The sequence below is a fragment of the Chelonoidis abingdonii genome, chromosome 10, assembly GCF_003597395.2.
Source record: "Chelonoidis abingdonii isolate Lonesome George chromosome 10, CheloAbing_2.0, whole genome shotgun sequence".
NCBI classification, from domain to species: domain Eukaryota; kingdom Metazoa; phylum Chordata; order Testudines; family Testudinidae; genus Chelonoidis; species Chelonoidis abingdonii.
The window spans coordinates 26579728-26602540 of record NC_133778.1 but is presented as its reverse complement, the minus strand read 5'-3'; the positions used below and the strand labels follow the sequence as shown (position 1 = coordinate 26602540).

The following is a 22813-nucleotide window of genomic DNA, read 5'->3' as shown; positions in this document are numbered from 1 at the left end:
CTTGTTCAACTGTTATGTTGACTAATATCTTCAAGTGTTGACATTAGTTTAAAAAAGACTCCTATTAGAGTAGTCAGCACCAGTGTGTGGGGCACAGTTTGGCCATTAACCTCTTTAGCCTGTAAAATTGGTCTAAGTTACATGACATGAGCCTCTGATAGTCCTTACTTCCAGTCAACTTAGGAGCAGCAGTGCACTGAACACTTGCCTTCTTGCTTCTAGTTCTAGTCAGGTTTTAGTCTAGGTAGCATGGTGCACAAAATGGAGCCGACCTGCATCAGAATTGATATTTTTGTCTCAGTGTAGGGCATTGATGTACATGAAACAAGACAGAAATTTAGTACCACCCATTTATGTTGAATCAGTTGAAGGTCTGAAACCCAAATTTTTGGAGCAAAACCACCCCAAGAGTAGAAAGTCAGCCTACATTTTCAGGAGTGGCTAGCGATTTGGATGCCTGGTTTGACACACCTTAGATGAGCCTGATTTTCAGGAAGTACTACGCAACCCTCCTAATATCCGTGCTTTGGAAATCACATTGCATTTTTAATTCCCTGTTTTTGATCCATTATTCACTTTAAAATGTGGATAGTTTGAGATTATGCTGTTATTTATTGCATAATGATACCACACATTAAAAATTATTAAACCACACTGAACATACTGGGATTGAGCAGACTTTCAGTATCAGCCTCATTGCCAAGCAGATTACCATAAAACTGGCTATAAAATGATCAACCTAGAATATTTTTTGAGAAAAGGGTGGGGGGCTTATATAACAGAGGTGCTTTTCTGGGCTCATTGATTTATGATGCCCAACTACATTAAAAACCATAGATGTGTTAGAAACGCTGTCTTATCCAGTACTCCTCTTGATCAGCAAAACCCTGCTATGCAGCACAATGAAACACGGGCTCTCCCTAAGCATGTTCCTGTTGCCTTTGAGAGAAATCACAGCTACTACAGCAGCATTACTTAATCTTGATTGTTAAGGGCCTGGGTTAAAGCAAACTGAAAGACCTGGGTTACGACAAGAGACTGAGTGCTGCATGCTGGTTGTGGTTATCAGACTTTGATCTATAAAAACATGTGTACATTTCCCAACCCCACTTCTCCCAGTCTCAGGCAAGCTTGGAAAAGATAGAAGGGGATATACAGCAAAAGCCTGAGGTGGGGAGAAAAAGTATAAAATATCATCTTTAATGAGGATCTAACCAATTCCTCGCTGATTCCATGAGGAAAACTTAAAAGAAGGTAGCTAGCATTTTTGGATAGCAAGTTAAACTCTATTTGATGTATAATTGAGGCAGATATGAAAGCAGGGGGAAAAGCAAGGGTGTGGGAGAGAGGGAGAACAGCTCAGAGGACACCTGACTGGGAACAGATAGCCCTCTCCCTGCTTTCCTTGGCTGAAGGGAGCAGTGTTCCCTCAGGCCACTTCCACCTTGGCTAGGGAAGTAAGGACTCGCCAGGAGAGGGAACATGAAGTGGGGTCATTAAAAGGAGCTGGTGAATAGCTCTGGGGCTCACAGTCTTTCCAGCAGTAGGTAACTGAGGGGGAGAAGAAAACATCTTCCTTATCAGGAGTCTACTCTGTCCCAGCTCCCCCACTTCCCACTTTCTTCCAAAGGGAGTGAGAAGGAAGAAGACCTGCAGCTGCCAACTCCCTCTCACCTCTAGAGTGAGGGACTTCTAACCAGCACACATTTATGACGACTCTTAAGAAAAATCTTACCAGGCAGGGAATCATATTAGGTCTTTAATATATTGCTAGGAAAGAATGTCTCCTCTCCCTCCAAACACAGTTTTCATTTGTTTTGAAGTCTAGAGAGACTTTTCCCTCCTGATCAAATCTAAGTGGTGGCTTTTATAGGGATGGGAGTGGACTGCACTGGAGATCTGTGTGTAACCCACACAGCTTCTGGGTGCGGTTTTCTGTCCCATCTAGTAGCACTGAGAACACTTAGAGAGAGTTAAATGAATCTGCACTCCAGCCTTAGCTAACAGGCAGTTAGCTTTAAGTTCATGCGGTAGAGGCTCATGCACTAAGCTCCACAGGTCCCAGGTTTGATCCCGTCCACAGAGGACCAGGGTCCGTCGATGTTACATATGCACTCTATATGAGTACACAAGTATGTTTTTCTGGCTATGGCCCACCTGTGGAACTCCTACATACTATTTTTTCCTTCAGTTCTCTTCCCTTTGCTGCATCCCTTCATCACCAACTAACATGTCGTCATCCCCTTAATATTGAGACCTGTGACAGTGGCTCCACAAATGGCTCGATCTACATTCTGAGCTTCAGCTACATTCACCACTGGTTACAACACCTGTCTTGTCGGACACATCTCACTGGCACATGGCTAACGCACAAGATCAATTGCAATACTATTTACAAAACTATCCATAGGTTAAAAATAATCTCAGCAAAAACCATACTAAGGAAAACTTTTGGCTCATAGAGACCAAATGATGCAGCTAAATGCCAACTCAAGGTAAAAGCTGTGGAATTACTTAGCATTTTAAGGCTGGAGCTCTCAGTATGTTGACACTGACTGTATAGTGACCTATGTTTGATCATGCAGTGGTCTGATGAATCAATCAAAACAACCTCTCAGTTCAACAGTTTGAGAGCATAATAATCAAAATTGCGACAGAGAACCGTTCTATTGATCTTTTGTTAATCTAATCTACTCCTTAGCACCAACCAACCTATCAATAGACTCTTAACCCTGAAGAATTCCTGCCCTTCACCAGTGACAGCTGGGGCTGCTGTCATATTGACAATGTTCTCATTAAACATTACCATTCATTATCAAAATACAGTCTTCAAAAATGTGACAGCAAGCACTTCTAATGACTTTTAACAATTATATAACCCTGACGTGACTGTCCTTCCAATTCTGCTGGAACGACAGTAAATACAAAACTCTGCATCTAGAAGGAGATACAGCTTAACTCAATTTTTTTTTTTTTACTACCTACTATATGCTACTTTAAATATTGGAGGCTGTTACATTTTAGCTGTGCAGTGTGTTGGCAGGGAGTGTTTTATAAATATTTTATTTTCTCAAGGCTTCATCTCAGGAACAGCACATCCAGCAGAAAAATCATGTAATGCTCATGAAGTCCTGCTCTACCCAATTCACGATAGTAAAGTTGCAAAAGAGGCAGATTTGGAACATCTAATATTTGAAACAAAAATGGAGTGTCAAATTTGTGGCCCTGCAGTGGTTTCTTTGTGCTGCTTTGGAAGGTCAAAGGAAGTTCTGCTTAGATGCTAGCTAGGGATTCCTCTTTTATAGGGGAATTGACCCCAACTGGAATAAGTTGTCATGACCATCTATACAGGAGCTCCTGGCGTAGAAGGTGCTCTGAGGGCAGAAAGGGATTGCTGCAGCTGGTAAAGGTTAGTGCTGCGCTAACTTACTGTGTGGCAGGGGCGGCTCTAGGTATTTTGCCACCCCAAGCATGTCAGGCAGGCTGCTTTCGGTGGCTTGCCTGCAGGAGGTCCCTGGTCCCGCGGATTCGGCAGCATGCCTGTTGGAGGTCCGCCGAAGCCACGGGACCAGCGGACCCTCTGCAGGCATGCCGCTGAAGGCAACCTGCCTGCCGCCCTCACGGCGACCGGCAGAGCGCCCCCCGTGGCTTGCCACTCCAGGCACGCTGGTGCCTGGATCCGACCCTGCTCTGGGGACTGAACTGGTCTTTTGCATTCCTTCAATCCTGGTGTTAGCCAAGGTGATGCAATGCCACTTCCTCAGATCCTGTACCAAGCACAGCTCAGACAAACTAAAGAATCTGTTTCCATGATGGAAAAATTCTACTTGCCAGTTTTCTTCTCCAGGTACATGAATGGTATTATGCATAGAATCAGAGGTTAGAAAAACTATATTCAGTATAATTCAGTGGTCTAACTTATGATCTACTGGACTTCTCTTACGTAGCTGCCTTACTCCTCTTCTTTGACCAGATAATTGAGATGCTAAACCAAGGGCCCTCCAGGAACATAGCTAAACAAAAGGACTGTCCCTACAAGAAGGAAAAAAGTAGGACAGATTCCACCATTGATTCATTTAGAAAAAAAGGGTCATAATCAATTTGGTCATCTTGTTTTATTTGAATAGAAAGTCCACTGTAAACATTTGGTCTTTTGTGTGAGTGTGCTACATATTATGGATGATTGGGAATGAGCTTAGTTCTGGAGAACAACCAGATCTGAATTTTGAAAAATCAAGCCACTCATTGGTGACATCTTCACAAAAATGTGTGGTTTTTTTTGACAAAATATCCTGTTTTGTCCAACTCAAAATGTTTTGCGTCTATGAATCTGTTACCACAGAGCAATAGTTAGGAAGGTTTTTCAGTCTGGGATGGCTAGGGCGCTCACCTATTATGTGGGAAACCCAGATTCAAGTCCACTCTTTGCCTCAGTTGTAGTTATCTGAGACAAAGAACTCTGCTCTGAATCAGGCAGAGCAAGGACTTAAACTTGGGTCTCTCACTTTTCAGGTCAGTATATTCACAAGCAAGTCATGGACACACACACAGTTATCCTGAAAGTTTCAGTCCAATGCAGAATGAAAAATTTAAAGTCTCAAAAATGCTGTGAAACAGAATTGTCACCCTCTGGTCATCTCTAGTAAATATCCTGTATTTGATATATAATACCCTGTATTATGAATCCTAGTTGACCTATGGAAGCCTGATTTTCAAACTGTTACCTGTCGTTTTCAGTTCAAAAGAGAGCTAACATATACCTGAGAGACTGGCTCCTTTTGCAGGCTTTGCTTGACAAGCAGAATATTTTGAATAGTAGAGAATATTTAAGGACTTTTTTCCCTCTTTGTGGTCAGAAATAACGAGCGTAATAAGTATGTTAAAAAGGGCTAATGAGTCCTAAGCAGCAAAATCCTCATCTTTGGAAGACTTTTATGGAATGTAATTAGATAATTATGACTAATTGGTACATTGGGATGAGGGAGTATGTTGGGTGCGTAAGAGCTAGCACTGTGCTGAATGTTTGGTACTTTTTCAGACACCACCGGGGGCAATATATTACTTGCCTTGTAATGTTTATTTCTTGCTTGTAAAATTCCTGTGTTTTAGGTTGCAGTTTTCATGACTTCATTCCTTTCCATTGCTCATTGGTTATTCTTCAACTGTTAGATTAAAGGACTGAGCCCCCTTAGTATTGTTCACATCTAATGCACTATGCTGCATTGGGAATTTTGACTGTTTTCCACACAGTAAGTTACTTCTATATAATCCTGAAGAACTGAGTACACTGAGGAAAGTAAATATACATGTTGTTGAAAAACAAAACAGAGTTTGCCTCAGTTCCATACTTGAGATAGGTTACTTCCTGGCTATGGTGGTTAGTGCACTGGGAGACAGGGTCAAGGTTTGGCACATAGTAGGGAATTCTATTTTGTAGCAGCTCGTGATACTCAATGAAGAGGCAGTTGGAACAGAGACATTGAATGAAGCAGATCTCTGAGTGATAACGAAACACCACATACTCCATGCTTTCTGCCCACCCACATGTGCATGAGGGGGGAGTAGCCAGCCATGGAGGCAACCCCTGCTGTGGATGACCACACAAGAAAGTAAGAGGTCAGCTCTTGGGCAGACACATGAGGCTCACAACTGAGTCCTTTGACACCATGTGTATGTATGCAAGGCCTGCATCCTCTACAACAAAAATAGGCCTATGTTTTGCACCAGGATTCCTGGCGTCTGTACTACTGTGACACTGCAGACTGCAAATTCAACAGAAGAGTCATTTACATTTTGAAGTTTTTACTCAAATGTGATATTGAACACCCCAGCCACAACAACGGGTCCTGCGTTACTTAGTAATAGACAATAGTCCAGTGTTTAGTGCACAAGGCTGGAACTTGGGACATCTGGGTTCAATTCCTCCACACACTTTGCATATGATCTGGTCAATTCGCTTAGGCTTTGTGCCTCTGTACCCATCAGGGAACTAGGGATAATAGTACTTCCCTCCAACAGAGGTATTGTGAAGACAAATAAATTAATCATTTGATGTGCAAGTTGTGAAAATTAAGTCATTTTCTCCTGTGCACAGTGCATATTCAAAAGTCTACCCTTCTGATCTAGATGAACTGTCCACACACTCATGTAATTAACTACACAAGGGGCAGAGGTGCGGAAAATCAGGCTCTTTGTTAAGAACATAAGAATGGCCCTGCTGATGGTCCATCTAGCACAGTATCTGGTCTTCTGACAGTGGCTGGTGCCAGAGTCTTCAGTGGGAATGAATAGAACAGGGCAATTATTGAGTCATCCATCCCCCAGTCCCAGCTTCTAGCAGTCAGGGGCTTAGGGACACCTAGACAATGGGGTTGCACTCCTGACCATCTTGGCTATCTAATTCTTTTTTTAATCCAGTTATACTTTTAGCCTTCACAACCTCTCCTGACAGAGAGTTTCACAGGTTGTCTATGTGTTGTGTGAAGTACTTCCTTACTTTTTTTAAACCGCTGTCTCTTAATTTCATTGGGTGATCTCTGCTTCTTGTGTTTGCTGAAAGGGTAAATAACACTTCTGTATTCATTTTCTCCACACCATTCATGACTGGTTAGACCTCTGTCGTATCTCACCCTTAGTCATCTCTTTTCTAAATTTATTTTATAAGTGGAGATATACCAATCTCCTAGAACTGGAAGGGACCTTGGAAGGTCATTGAGTCCAGACCCCTGCTTTCACTAGCAGGACCAATTTTTGCCCTAGATTCCTAAGTGCCCCTTCAAAGATTGAACTCACAACCCTGGGTTTAGCAGGCCAATGTTCACACCACTGAGCTATCCCTCCCCACAAAATGAACACTTCCAGTCTTTTTAATCTCTCCTTATATGGAAGTTGTTCCATATCCCTAATATTTTTTGCCCTTCTCTATACTTTTTCTAATATATATTTTTTGAAATGGGATGACCAGAACTGCACACAGTATTCAAGGTGTGAGTACACCATGGATTTAGATAGTGTCATAAGAAGACAGAAAATATCATAATCTCTCCCTTTCCTAATGGTTTCTACGATTCTGTGAGCTTTGATTGCTGATGCATATTGAGCAGATATTTTCAGAGAACTCTCTGCAATGACTCCAACTAGACATATTATCGCCCAGGGTGAGCAAGCATATTTGCGCCCTCTAGAGGGGCATTTGAAAACATCTCCTGCCAGGAGCCAGTGGATCAGAAACTCCTGGGAGCTGCCCTGCCTGTTCGGTCCTCTGGCTCTCTGCACTGTGGGAGTTGGGGCGCTGACTGGCCAGAAGCCCTAGCCGCCCTGCTTCCCGAGCCGGGCCACTTCTGCATGGTCAGGTGCTCCCAGTACAGTGGGTGGCACCGCTCCAAGCTGTGCCCCTGATGTGCTCTTGCTTCCTCCCCAAAAGGAAACTAGCACCAGCCAGTGATACCCCATGGAGCCGGCCCTTTCTTGCAGATCCCAACTGCTATGAGATCACAGGGCATGTCCTATAACTTGAAAACCTCTGTGCTAAATGGAAAGCAGAAATCTTGGGGTGCATGTGACCCTGCATCCTCCACCCAATTTTTCCACCCCTGTGGCTTTGCGTCCGGGGTGGCTACTTGCTCACCCCTCCTTGGTTACCACCCTGGACTCCTAGATCTCTTTCTTAATTGACAACAGCTAATTTTTACCCTATCATTTTGTATGTATAGTTGGGATTATGTTTTCCAATGTGCATTATTTTGCATTTATCAAAATTAAATTTAATTTGCCATTTTGTTGTCCATTCACTTAGTTTTGTAAGATTCCTTTGTATCTCTTCATACTTAACTATCCTAGAGAATTTTGTATCATCTGCATACTTTGCCACTGTACTAATTACCCTTTTTCCCAGATCATTTATGAATATATTGAACAGCACTGGTCCCAGTACAGATCCTTGGAGACTCTGCTATTTACCTCTTTCTGTTGTGAAAACTGACTATTTAGTTCTACCCTTAGCTTTCTGTTTTTTAACCAGTTACTGATCCATGTTTCCCTCTTACCCCATGTTTTGCTTAAGAGCCTTTAATGAGGGGTCATGTCAAAGGCTTTCTGAAAGTCCAAGTACATTATATCCACTGGATCCCCCTTGTCCACATTTTTGACCCCTTTAAAGAATTCTAATAAATTGGTGAGACATGATTTCTCTTTACAAAAGTTGTGTTGACTCTTTCCCAACAAATTATATTGATCTACCTGTCTGATAATTCTGTTCTTTGCTATAGTGTCAAACAGTTTGCTTGATACTGTAGTTAGGCTTATTGGCCTGTAATTTCCAGGATGATCTCTAGAACCTTTAAAAAAAAATGGAATCACATTAGCTATCCTCTAGTCATCTGCTTCAGAGGTTGATTTAAGAGATAGGTTACATAACACAGCTAGTTCTGTAATTTCATATTTGAGTTCCTTCGGAACTCTTGTCTGAATACCACCTGGTCCTGGTGACTTATTACTGTTTAATTTATTAATTTGTTCCAAAACCTCCTCTATGGACATCTCAGTCTGGGACTGTTCCTCAGACTTGTCCCCTAAAAAGAATGGCTCAGGTATGGGAACCTCCCTCACATCCTCTGCAGTGAAAGCCAATGCAAATAATTTGTTATGTTTCTTCATGTTATATATAAGAGAAATAAAAGATTGAGTGGCTGTGTCATTTGTAAGAAAAAACCCTCCACTGTATGTGAGAGAAATTTCAAATTTCAGGTGCATTAGGAAAACAAATGGAAGTGCCAGTGTCCGGCATGCATCATTACCTGCTTACCAGTCCAGGCAAGGCACAGACTGATCCTAATAACCCTTCTTTGTCTTGTAAAACACAGTCCAGACTTTTAAGCATTATTTACAGGATGGCAATCAGTGTTTAATAGAACTGCTGTTGCACTTGTTAACATCTACTGTACTGACAATTACACTGTGACAATACATTTAAACTACAGAGTAAGGTGACTGACATGAGGAGACTAAACAGATGTTTCAGAGTGGGAGGAAAAACCCATATCAGTGGAGTCAGGAAAGGAATAGAGAGAGTCAATTCATCATTTGTTCATTTTTTTTTCTGTTCTCCCTGTCTTGAGTAAAGAAGGTGGAATAGTGTTACTTCTGAAGAGCTATCATTTGCTTTGTGTCAGCAATGATACCTCCACCCAATTAGTGGAACAGATTGGCGAATCCAGTCCTCCTTTGTTGAAAGAAGAGTAATGACACTATGGGTTCTTTAGGGGTGGGGAAGGGTAAACAGCATGGGAGAAATGGGAGATGTGAAGGACATCCTGAATAGGAAGAAGGAAGAAAGCTCACTTGATTAATATGGTTACATTCCTGGAGATTCCCCTGGGTCGCAGCCTCATTTCTAGAGACTTGCTATCCAGCTTTAACAGAAGTACTTTGGCTTGCAAAGAGTTCTACTTTGCTGCCTCCTTTGCATGGAATCTGTGTGGAATTAACCTGATGAGACATAAGGCAATGTCATGGAGGCAGAAGTGGTACTGCAGTTGGGGTCTTGGGTGAGGGTAAGTTTACTGAGGAAGAAGAGGATATCAGTGAGTGGAACTGATGACAGATCCTTGAAAGGCACCATGGAGGGTGCTGGGGAGGGGAGGGAGTACAGAGGGCAAGGCACCAGAGAAGGCTACTCTGTTTGAATACTCTCTGCTTGCAAGTTTCCTTAACTGTCAGAGCTGCATTTAATAAGAGAAAAAGTATCATATTGAATTGCTATCTTAAGCAAGTTAAAAGGTTTACTTTTGTCTCAATCTACTTGAGCCCTTCTCTAAAACTGAATCCAGCTCTAGTGGCTGACCCAGCTTTGGGGTGGCACTGTGTATATTTTCTGCAGTTTTGTACCATGAGAGTGGAGATTACAAGATTAATCCAAAAATCAATTGCTGTGTTTTTAAAGCTATTACAACAGAAGCGTCTAGATATATCTGGAAACTCAAAGACAGAGGTTGATAGAAATATGAATTCACTTCATTTTTCATATATACAGAAGATAAGTAATTTTAAATACATTCTAAAATGTCATGTTATTTACTGCTGTAGCATTGTATATATTGAGATATTCCTCAATCAAATGGCAAATCCTCTTCAAACGTAGAAACATTCTCTGGAAAAAATGTCTATTTTGAACACTTAAACAGCTTATGTCTCATTAATAGCCTTTTAGTATAATAAGATATGACAAAATATGTATTGTTCCTTTCCTCGGGAAAGAAAATAAATAGCTGTAAAGCAGCTTGTGGCATTTTGTTGATATGAAGTCTAAGCAGGCCTGTCAAATAGAATAGGAGTAAGGAGGACTCCTGAACTCAGATTCTGAGCTTCATCTAAGTATACCTCTACCTCGATACAATGTTGTCCTCGGGAGCCAAAAAATCTTACTGCGTTATAGGTGAAAGCCCGTTATAGCGAACTTGCTTTTATCCACCAGAGTGTACAGCCCTTCCCCCTGCCCCGGAGCACTGCTTTACTGTGTTATATCCGAATTTGTGTTATATTGGGTTGCATTATATTGAGGTAGAGGTGTAGCATTTGTCGCAGCTTGAAAAGTTGGAGAAAAATACAAAAAAGAATCTGGTGTTGGCTGCAGACCTATCCAGTCCTGGATGCAAAGTAAAGCAGTCCAAAGGCCATGCTAGCTTCCCTACACCTGCCTACAGCCCCTCAAGGAGATTCCAGCAGCTAGAAATAGCCAGAGCACAGAGACAGTGGCAACATTGATTCATGCAGCCAAGTGTCCTATGCTGGGGGCTAGGACAATGGTTTAGAATCAAAACACCACCATTGCAAAGGAAACTCCTGAACTAGAGCCTTTGTTTTAAATGAAAGTGAGGTTTTGATGAATAATTGAGATGTGTGTCCTTGCCCCCCTGCCCCACTTCTGACAAGTCCTTTGCATTCCTCTCAGAGGGCACACACCACACTTTGGAAAACACTGGCAAAGGGTGTAAAGCAGTGCATAATTTAGCCATTCGGCTATTTCCATTCCATTCCGTTCAGTTTTGTAAGAGAAAGGAGTTTGACTTCTTAGGGAAATCTGAAATTATGTCTCATTATGTGCTCCACATTTAGCTAAGCTGACAGTAAAGTTTTAACAACTGGTGGGTTTCTTTCAATCTTCTTTCTCATCTATCATCTCCCCAGATAGTCATACCATGCTTATAATCATGGTATGAGCACCTATGATTAATTTAGTCACCAGCACCATAAGACCATCCATAAGATGCTCTATTAATTCTAAAACAATCATCCATTATCCTCAGTTCCCTTCAGAAGAGTTAGAAAGGAAGAAATTTTAACAGTGTGAATTAACATGATCTTGAATTATTTTGTCTCAGCAACCAGATGACCTAATTATTGGGCACTGCAACAGCATCAGTGTAAGTGTCCTTGTACCAGGTTCCAAAGACCAGCATACATCAGAGTCTCTTAAACTTGGCTTGTCTATTCTCCTTGGAGTCCAGAGTGTTCTTGAAAGTATTAGAAAAGATGTCTGCCAACAAAGCTAACAAATATTTGATTTATTCCTTCTTATGCTTTTCTCCAACTTGTTGTATCTACAGTAATACAAAAATCCATTTTCTACATTAGCTGATTATTTTCACTGAGTGGATATATTAGAACAGGGCAACAATTTTTCAAATGAAAATTGCAAGTAGACAACTAAAGAGAGAAAAATTTGCAAGCATCACTCATATGGCACCTTCCATCTCCGATTCTTGCTGTTTGTCAATGAATTTAGCCTCACAACACCCTGTTAAGAAGAGAATAAAGATAGAGGTTGTAACTTTTAACTTGCCCAAAGACATCCAGGAAGTTTACACAGAGCCATGAATTAGAATAGACAACATGGCATGGAGACAGTTAGGGCAGAAGCAGGCAGACAGGATATCAGATTTGGGATCATTGACAAAAGTAGAGGTGCTGGGTGATGCCACGATAAGAAGTTAGGTCAGAGATGTAGGCTGGAACTTTGAAGACAAGATCTAAAAAATTAAATTTGAATTCATTGGAAGAAAGGAATCAGATCAGAGATACAAGGAGGGGATCTAGCGGTCATATTGGCCAAGGAAGAAAGTTTTGGTGGCTGAATTTTTGCTAGATTGCATTGGGAAACAGGGGTGAGGGGAAGAAATTGTGACTATCAGTGTGGAAAGTGATCAAAACATAGCTGAGATGAGAGTTTTAGCTGTTGGGATAGAGAACAGTCAGATCTTCAAAATGTTGAAGTGGTGGCAAGATTTGGATGCTCTCTTGTTGACTAGGAGCTAGACTGGGATCACCAAGCAACCATTAGATAGTAACAACTAATCACTAAGCTGGGCTAGACTTTTTGTGACAAAAAGGTGAAAAGCTCTAGCTCATTACGAAACCATTCATTCCCCTGGGCAACCACATACAAGAAAAAACAACCCAACTCAACACATTCAGACAGCAAATTGGACTGAAAATCAAATGCAGTAAGACAGATATGACTCTTAATATATCCTCACCATCACCAGTATGGATAGAGGATTATGTTCTCAGTAATGTAGAAACATTCACATACTCGGGCAGCACTATCAGTGAGGACAGTGGAACAAGCCAGGACATCCAGAACAGAGCCAAGGGCAGAAAAACAGCCTGGAAATCATCAAAATACAACACCAAAACCAAACTCAGTATTTATCAGAGCTGAAGGGTGCAGAATGTCAAAGTATGATATGTTCAAACTGTTTTCATTCCATACAACCTACCAGAAAAATTCTCCATATCTTTTGACTCAGAACAATATCAGATCAATACCTTTTTACACACATTGCAGCCAAGAAGAGGAGAGCACCATCATTACCAGCTGGTATTGGAGATGAATTGGTCATGTGCTTCAGATTCCATCACCAGAATAGCAATAAGATGGACACCTGAAGACAAGTGTAAATGAAGTCACCCAAAAACAACATGGCAAAAAACTGTGGAAGCTGAGCTGAAAAACCTGATGCACCTGGGGAACCATTGAAAGACTTGCCAGAAACAGACTGGAGTGGACGAGCTTCATTGCTGCCCTAAACTAACTTCTCTAGGAGCGGTCCCCCAAATTAGGGCAAAGGCACTTGGGGAAGGTTTCACTATACTATCTATTTTGTATCTGTTTTGTAGATAACAGTTCTTCATAGCTGTCAGTCTGATATGAATTGACAAGCATCAAATATCTTAGGCAGAAATACTCCTTAGCATTTTTAATGTCAGTTTTACATTCTAAAGAGATTGAAATAATTAATTCCCCTTGAATCATAGAATCATAGGGTTGGAAGAGACTTCAGGAGGTCATCTAGTCCTATCCCTGCTCAAAATATGACCAACCCCAACTTAATCACCCCAGCCAGGGATTTGTCAAGCCAGATGTTAAAAATCTCTAAGGATGCAGATTCCACCACCTTCCTAGATAACTCATTCCAGTGCTTCACACCCTTCTAGTGAAATAGCTTTTCCTCAATATCCAACCTGGATCTCCCCCATTACTCCCTGTTTTGTCATCTGCCACCACTGAGAACAGCCTAGCTCCATCCTCTGTGGAACCCCACTTCAGGTAGTTGAAGGCTGCTATCAAATCCCCCCCTCACTCCTGTCTTCTGCAGACTAAATAAGCCCAGTTCCTTCAGCATCTACTCACAAATCTTGTGCCCCAGCCCTCTAATCATTTTCGTTGCCCTCTGCTGGACACTCTCCAATTTGTCCACATCCTTTCTGTAGTCGGGGGAGGGGGGAGCAAAACTGGCAGCAGTATTCCAGATGTGGCCTCACCAGTGCTGAATAGAGGGGAATAATCACTTCTCTCAGTCTGCTGGCAATGCTCGTACTAATGCAGCCCAATATGCCGTTAGCCTTATTGGTAACAAGGACACACTGTTGACTCATATCCAGCTTCTTGTTCACTGTAATCCCTAGGTTCTTTTCTGCATAACTGCCGCTTAGCCAGTTGGTCCTCAGCCTGTAGCAGTGCATGGGATTCTTCCATCCTAAGGGCAGGACTCTGCACTTGTCCTTGTTGAACCTCATCTTTCTTTTGGCCCAATTCTCCAATTTGTCTAGGTCACTCTAGACCCTGTCTCCTACCCTCCTGTCTATATACTCTCCCCCACAGCTTAGTGTCATCCACGAACTTGCTGAGGTTGCAGTTCATCTCATCATCCAGATTAATTAAGATGTTGAACAAAACCATGGGGCACTCTGCTTGATACCGCCTACCAACTCGATATCAAGCCATTGATCACTACCTGTTGAGCCCGATGATCTGGCCAGCTTTCTATCCACCTTATAGTCCATTCATCCAATCCATACTTTTTAACTTGCTGACAAGAATACTGTGGGAGACTGTATCAAAAGCTTTGGTCAAGTCAAGGTATATCACATCCACCGCTTTCCCTATATCTACAGAGCCAGTTATCTCATCATAGAAGGCAATCAGGTAGGTCAGGCATGACTTTCCCTTGGTGAATCCATGTTGACTGTTCCTGATCACCTTCCTCTCCTCCAAGTGCTTCAAAATGGATTCCATGAGGACTTGCTCCATGATTTTTCTAGGGACTGAGGTGAGGCTGACTGGTCTGTAGTTTCCCGGATTCTCCTCCTTCCCTTTTTTAAAGACGGGCACTATATTTGCCTTTTTCCAGTTGTCCAGGACCTCCCCCGATCACCATCAAAGATAATGGCCAATGGCTCTGCAATCACATCAGCCAACTCCCTTGGCACCCTCGGATGCATTAGAGATGGACCCATGGACAACACTATGGGATAGATAAGAGTTTTCTTCAGATGTAGTAGGCCAAGACATTGAGTCACTTTCCTCCACTCTGAAGATCTGGGACTGAGGAAGAAGAGTTTCAGTGTTATGAGCTGGGGGAAAGGGTCATTTTTAGAGGTAATTTTCCAATTGACTGATTGTTATTTCAAAATAGTTCCAAAACAGATATTTTGCAGTCCTGGGGGAATTTTCTTTCACTTTATACACCTTTGAATTCTGTGGGAACATAAACAGACCTTCAGCCATATTGATGCTGGTACTACCACCAATTATCCCTTTTCACGGGGTAAAAATATTGTTGGTGTCATATTTAGATGAGAAGGTACAGAATACATGCTGTCATCGTCCACTGGATTTGTCTCAGTAAATGCTACAGCTCTCCAATTACAGACTGTGGTAGAGAATCCAAGTTTATTCACATAGGACCTGATCCAAAGCTCATTGAATCAACAGGGATATTTCAGCTGAGTTTGACGGATCAAGCCTATGGGTCCTGATCAAGTAGTCACTGAAGTAATTGGAAAGACTCACATTACCTTTGTATTAGACCCATAATACACTGCAGAACAACTGTAATGAAGGTTTCTTAGAAATTAAGCATGGTCATGAATGGAAACAGCTATAATTACGAGTTTTCAAACCTGTGAGATGAAAGATGAGCAGAATCTTCAATTCAGGTGTAAGGTGCAAGTCAAAGGAAAAGTGCAAGTTGGAAGTCTATGCAGGCATCCCTCCCACCCCTCCACCTTCCTACGATTGCATGTGATGTAAACACAGAATTGTCTAAGACTAGCACCAAAAAATCTTCTGAAAGCAGCAACGCAAGAACACAGCTTCAATTGAGTAAATATATGACTTCAAAGGCAGCACATAATTAACTGCCGCTGATTTTGATTGCTTTACACTTGATCATTTGAATTTTCTGCCTTATGCTTTTGAGGTGAATTACGCACAGCAACGTAACACAGCAAAGATAATAATTACCTATTTTTTTTCACTCAAAGAACAGCCTGAACTTAAAAGAACAGGAGAAACTAAAGTACCTACCTTCTCCCACCTCATCTTTGTGGTCACGTTTATTTTTTTACAGCTCTGGATCACCTACGATATTACCAGAGATACTCGGTGTTGGGTGTTACATTTGATAACGTACACACTTGCTTACTACCAGGCACATTGTAAGCACTTAACGAGGGAGGATTGTCTAGTTATTCAAGAAGGGAGTTGGGAGCCAAACTAGTCACTATGATCTGAGGCAAAATACTCTCTGCCCGTTTCACTATCTGTTAAGGGCGACAATGCAGCTTCACCTCACAAGGTACTCAAGGTAATCAATGTGCAATGCCTTTTGAGCCCCTCTAATGAAAGAAGCTAAACTTTTTAGGGTGATGTTAGCAGGTTTGACTGAAAGTAGACTGAAATCAAAAGGAAGACTCATTGGCCTCACTGGGCTTTATACAGAGCCTGGAGTGAGCAAAATTAAACTTATGAGTGTCTGATGTCCGTATCATTATTCATCTCCCCACCACCTCCTACTCATATTAATGCAACAACTTTTATTGATACTTCTTTCCTGACACTCCATATTGCAGGAGCATCCACTCACAATGACATCATTTGTGCTGTCACTTTCCCAGACGACAGCATCCAAAAAGATTACCATTTATGAACGTACTGTTTGAGCAAATCAAGTCTTCTGAGGTAGTTTGCAGTAGGATTCAGCCCTAAAGCTCAGATGAATCGGTGCTTACAAAGCCAAATGCAATTTTCACATTATGAAATGTGCTCTATAGTGGTGTACTTTGCAGTGTGGGGATTTATCCTATTCAGAAATATCATAAAGTGCCTACATGTTTCAAAATGATAGAAATCATCTGAGAAGTATTCTAGAAGTTATCCAATCATCTGCAGCACAGCTCAAATGTTTTCCCCAGATCCCAAGGGTGCAGGGTTGAAAGTGCATTGATATGCAGAATTGTGCTGAATGTTTCTCACTAGCAACATTTGCTTTGTTTGGTTTTATCACTGAGCTAATGGCATGGGAGAAAGAGGATCACTTGCTTGGTTTTGCTTTCCATTACAGTATGATTAATATTCCAGCACGGAGAATACTTAGAGGCTTTAGATCAACACCATCAACAATGTATTTTAATCACTAGAACATATTAAACAGTTTCTTCATACCATGGAAGAAATTGCAAGGTTAAAGAGATTCTCCATATCATCTATACCCTTCACTGTTTTTGCTACTGGATCATGCTACTTCATGCAATTAGCATGTAAAAAAAATAGGCCACCATCTTCTTATTGCACATAAATGCAGAAAGATAGACAAGAAAAACACGCCTCCTTTTCCTATCCGGTCACAACAGTAATATTTCCCCACTCACTGTCTCCAGGGTCCACAATTCCAATAATCTATCACTACAGAGACTCCCAATTTTTTACCACTCCCTTCTTCCTTGCTGCAAGATATTTTTCTAACAGATGATCTGCTTGTGGGCCCAGATTCACTTGTGCACCCAGATCTGGAGAAAAGAGAGTCAGGGAACTGGTTGTCATCCTATTTCCCTTCACTTCTTAAGTCTAGAGCTCACCTAAAAAGGAAAATAGAAAGAGAAAAACAAGTAAAGGAAAGATTAAAAGAAGTGAGAACAACTTCATAAAATGTTTCCAAAAATAATCTAAAAAATTGGATCCATTTCAAGCACTGTAAACAACTTAAAAATGGAGATTTTTTTAAATCTCAACATTTTAAACTAACTTTGCACATAAAATCTGACCATTATAAATGGATTCCACCAAATTATGCTGTTGTTTTGTTCCCAGTAATTTTCACATTTTCAGAAGTGACAGAAGGACAGGATGGAAAAGAAAGAAAAAAGGAAAGAATAAAAAGTGAATGATTTGCAAAATATTTGAAACATTTTCAGTGTGGGGAAAAAGATCACATTTCAACAACAGTCTGTTTGTGCAAAAAATTTAGCCAGCTGTCACACTGCAAGATCTGTCAACTGTATGTATGTAATGCCTGGTTTGTTTTCTTTTTTTTTTTTTTTTTTTTTTTTTTAAGATCTTTCCAGGAGGAAACTTGTCTAATGGGTTTTGAAGTCAAGAAGTTTTGGTTCATGGTAGGGTACAAGAAACAGGAGACACCAATTTTGTGAATAAAGAAACATTTGAGGCAAATCAAGATGCAACAATAGGTTTCTAGTTATCTGTGACAAATCATCTCTATGTAGTATTTAGATTTCCTGTGTTGAGGTGTACATTATTAATCGTTTGCCATAGTTGTATTTGTGATACAAGTGGGTGTTCCAGGCATAGAGTCCTTGAAGGATCAGACCATGTATGATCTAACTTTCTTCCTTACACAAATGAGTCATAAATCATAGATACTCTATGGGAAAATCTCTTAAGAAGGTGTCAAAAGCGAGGTTTATCCAGATAACAGGAAGAGAAGATGGGTCTTTAGATAAACAACTTTTTAAATCTCAAATACTGCTAATAGAAAAAATATTCCTGGCAGTTTATTTCAAAGAGCAAAATGGATTCATTCTTTGGACCAGAAAATGCATTTAGTATATTTTTAAAAGGTTTCACCAGTGAAAATTAAAAGAGGAAAAGACAGTGGTCATGTCAAATTATTTATTCTGGGTGAACGATAGAACACTAAAACTTCATTTTACCAGCAATGCAAGAGAGGCTGGTAAACAGGAAAAAAAAAGGACGTCTTTTATATATTTGGAAAAAAATAATATTGCCTTTTGATCAAAGACAGACAGTATGTTGACAGAAGATAGATACTACAAAACACTAATGTACCATGCTAAGTGTAAGAAATTGGCCCTGGAGAGATGGAAATATTAATTGGCTATGAAGGCTGAGTTGTTGGAATTAACCTTATAGCCTCTCTCTTCAGGTACACCCCATACTAAAAACCTATCACTCTATTATTTCTCTGACCGATCAGAGGCAGAGTAGGCAGGTTTCTTCTATATTATTAGATTATCTGTATATATTTTAACTTCAAATTAGACATCTATTTAATGATCATCTTCATAGTTCTCATCTACTTGTTTCATTATTTGTAGTTTCAATAAAATGTTCACGTAAAACACCCATTTAAACCAAATTGAATTTAAACCAAACTATCATCTGAGGCAGTTACTGACAGGAAAAATTGGAGTCTTGGAAAGTATTTACAGGAATGCAGAGACACAGAAGTTGCCATATTGTATCAAATCTGAGGTCCATCTAGTCCAGTAATCTGTCTCCAACAGAGACCAGCACCAGATGCTTAGGAGGAAGGCACAAGAACTGAAGTGTCTTTTCTTTAAATCAAAGTAAGGCATTCTCCCTTCTGGCAGAAAACTCATGGGGTAGATGGGGGAGACAAGTGTTCTGAAAATTTAGAATTAAAACACAGGATGCTTCTCTCTGGAAGCAGAAAGGTTTGTCCTCACATGGAGGGCAGTGGATGTGACCTTCAAGCTACCCAGAAATTCACCAGGAAATTCAGAGCCATCCCTGTAGTAGACCTTCAGCCCTCTGTGCTCTCTTTGTTGGACCATTCCCTGTCTCCAAATATCCTGGCTCCAGCTAGGTCCATGCTTCCATTGGTTCCCTCTCTCAAAGGCTGTGAATCACTCTCCATTCTGACAGGCATACAAACAATAGAGCGGAAAGCTACAGCTGCAAGGAGAAACATTAACTCCTGTTCAGCTTCTGAAGTTTGCTGAGTTTAAAGGGGGTATGCTACATCAAATGGCTATCCCAGCTCCCCCACCCAGATGGTGATAGAATACCTCACCCCCTCAAACCTATGGATCCTGAACCTTGCACTGGTTCTATGCAAGAGAGCAGGGTAGCAGCAAAAGATGCCACTCCCACTGCTGTGTGCATAGGGCTTTTCAAACTCTCTTTATTTTACTGTTCTGCCAACTCTTGAGATTTCTTCAAGAGTCTTATGATATGTGATGTCCCATCTCCTGGAGTTATGCAATTTCATGAGAACCTGTTTTTAAAAATGAAGCATACATTTTGAAAAGTCTTGCAAAGGTGAACACTAAAAGCTCAGAAAACTAGAAGACAAAAATAACTCTTCAAAAATCTTGAGACTGGCATAAAAACCATGAGATTTTTTCTAAATGCTGGGGTTTCACAGTACTGCTTTACTGTACAGCACCAGGGAGCATATGGGATTATGTAGCCAAAACTAGTACAACTCACATTTAGATACAGTAAAATAGTTATTCCCTAACAGGGTTTTGGAATTTAAATAGTCTAAATTATTTATTTTAGACTTAAAGTTATAAAAAGGCTGTACAGCCCCAACATCAGTAACACACGATAAAGTCTCAGCAGCATTGATTAATCATTTCAACAGGAAATCATCCAATCACCCTGTGACAAAATGGGACTGTTCTTAATGTTTTCTCTGAATACCGTGTGGGTGCCTCAGTTTCCCCTATGCATTTCTTAAGTCTCCAGTGTGCATAAATGGCTGACACTCTGTATCCTGGCAACAAATGGCTGGGGCATTTGCAATGCAAGGGAACAGCTACAGGTGAACAAAGAGATCAGGTGACCTCCTGGCCCGGGAAAGAGACAAAGGCCAGAAAGGAGCGGCTGGAGGGGGTTTCAGTTTAGAGCTGGATGGGGATGGGAAGTGAGGGCAGATGGGGTTGTCTGGCTTGCTGGGGCCCAGAATGGACCTGGATGAGAGGTCCTGTTCTCTGTAACTACAAGCTCTGTTTTAGACCATGTTCCTGTCATCTAATAATCCTCTGTTTTACTAGCTGGCCAAGAGTCACATCTGACTACGAAGTGGGGGTGCAGGATCCTGTGGCTTCCTCGGAACCCCGCCTGGGCGGACTCACTGTGGGAAGCGCATGGAGGGGCATATGCTGAATGCTCCAAGGTCAGACCCAGGAAGGTGAAGCTGTGTGAGCTTTTTGCCCTGAAGATAGTCTGCTCCAAGGGAAAGGAGGCTCCCCAAAGTCCTGACTGGCTTTGTGGGGAGCAGTTCCAAAGCATCGCCTGGGAACTCTGTGACACATCCACCTACCAGTGCTTTCCACTGCTCTTCATTCTGGGAATCATGCTCTCAAGCCCTCTCCCCAAACTTCTCCAGGGGATACTTTTGCAGTGTGCCTGGAAGATCATCAAATTCTGGCTATTTCAGACTCAAAAGGAAGAGAAAGTTCCAGAGTCTCAGAGCCTTCACAGAGAACATCTTGTCAGCTGTCCCCTCTCAATGTGAGGAGGAACTAGCTCAAGTGCCACCACTAGCCACAGCTGTGGCAGTATAGCACAGGGAGAAAAGTGGGCTCTCAGGTAGGCCAATCCCAGGCCTTTTAAGGTTTTATGATGCATAACCAACACCTTAAACTTCACCCAGAGATCTATGAGCAGCTAGGACAGATCCAAGAGTGCTGGTACTGTATCGTATCTTAACAGTGAGATGCCACACTGCACCAGCATCAATCTCTGATGTCAATCATCTTGCAAAAGTTTCCAACAGAAGAGCTCTCCATAGATTTACATATTAATTCCAAAACCCTCTGACAAATATGTAGGAGACTCTGGGCAAAGGGAAATCAATACTTAATTTATTTTCTCCTTAATTAGAAAAAATATTCATTTAACTTGTTTTACAATATAACACAAAATGGAAAGTATTTTTCTAGTGATCTTTAGAGAGCAGAAAACGACTACTATTTAGCATGTACAGAGCTCTGTAGTCACAAACCACCATAAAACAGATTAGTACATTTCTGAGGAGGCAAATATTGTGTTATTCCAGTATACCAATAGGTAAACAGTGAAGAGGTTACGTGACTTGCCCCCAAACCCTTGCAGTACATCTAAACAGCTCAAAACCCTGCAGGGCAGCTAGTCTCAGAGCCTGGGTCAACTGACTTGAGCTTTCAGGGCTTGTGCTGCAGGGCTAAAAACAGTAATGTAGATATTTAGACTTGGGCTGGAAACCTGGAAATGGTAGAAACTTGGAGCGTCAGTGCCAGCCTGAGCCCGAACATTTACACAGCTATTTTTAGCCCTGTAGCGTGAGCCAAAGTCAGTTGACCCAGCCTCGGAGACTTGCTGCCCCATGGGTCTTTTTTTGACGCAGTCCCAGAATCAGGTTTACAGCAAAGGTGTTTCTTCCTCTAAGTCCAATGCTTAGTCCATAGGAGACATTTTATTTCTAAAAACAATTTGTGAAGTGATGAATCATCCTTGAACTGATTAAGCCACATGAGAGGAAGTGTCATTCCTGTGTTACCCAACCCATGACTCAGGAGCTAATCTGCAGACTCTCAGAGCAGGCATACAAGCCTCACACGAGAAACAGCAGCTCAGTTTGCTCAATGTCACTGCATACCTTAGAGCTCTCTCCTGCTTGATAGGGGTAACAGACTCCACAGGCCTCAGCCTATCCCAGTCTTACCCCTAGTCCTGCACCAGCCTCGCTCTGGGCTCCAGTCCTACTCTTGACATCTGATTCCAGCTCTGACCCTTGGCTCTGAATGTCGCTGCTCCAACCTCTAGGATAGACCACCCTCACCTCAGTTTCTGACAGTTCTCCATTGCTGCATTTTCCTGGGAGCATTATAACTGAGACTATTCTGGGTGTGTTGATGGGATTTTTATCCTTTGTTTCTTGACGTCAAAAGATACATACTATTAAATGGAGAGCTACAAGGAATTTAATACCAGCAAGTTGTGCTGTATATTTATCTCCAGTTCACCCTCATTCTCATTCCAGAGAAGACTATTCTACTTTAGAGCTGAGCTTAGAGCAGTAGTGAGCCTTGTGAATACTGAATGGAAATGAAATTATCCTAAGAATCCTCTCTCATGACTAATATCATGACTAATTTTAAAAAGCAGCACTATCCATAGAAGTCAATGGGAAGTACTGCTAAAAAATTGATGCTATGATAAAGTCCTTAGTACAAGGGACACTTTTTCCCATCTAAAAGTAAA

The 22813-nt window shown here is 41.4% G+C and overlaps 1 long non-coding RNA gene across 1 annotated transcript in view; it reads right to left on the bottom strand.

The window, feature by feature from the left end:
* Nucleotides 1-17059: 17059 nt before the first annotated feature.
* LOC116815194 (uncharacterized) overlaps nt 17060-22813 on the bottom strand; it is a 149502-nt gene continuing 143748 nt past the window's right edge. Inside the window, exon 4 of the long non-coding RNA XR_004371434.1 lies at nt 17060-17418. This is a non-coding gene — a long non-coding RNA (uncharacterized LOC116815194). The remainder of the gene's footprint in view (nt 17419-22813) is intronic.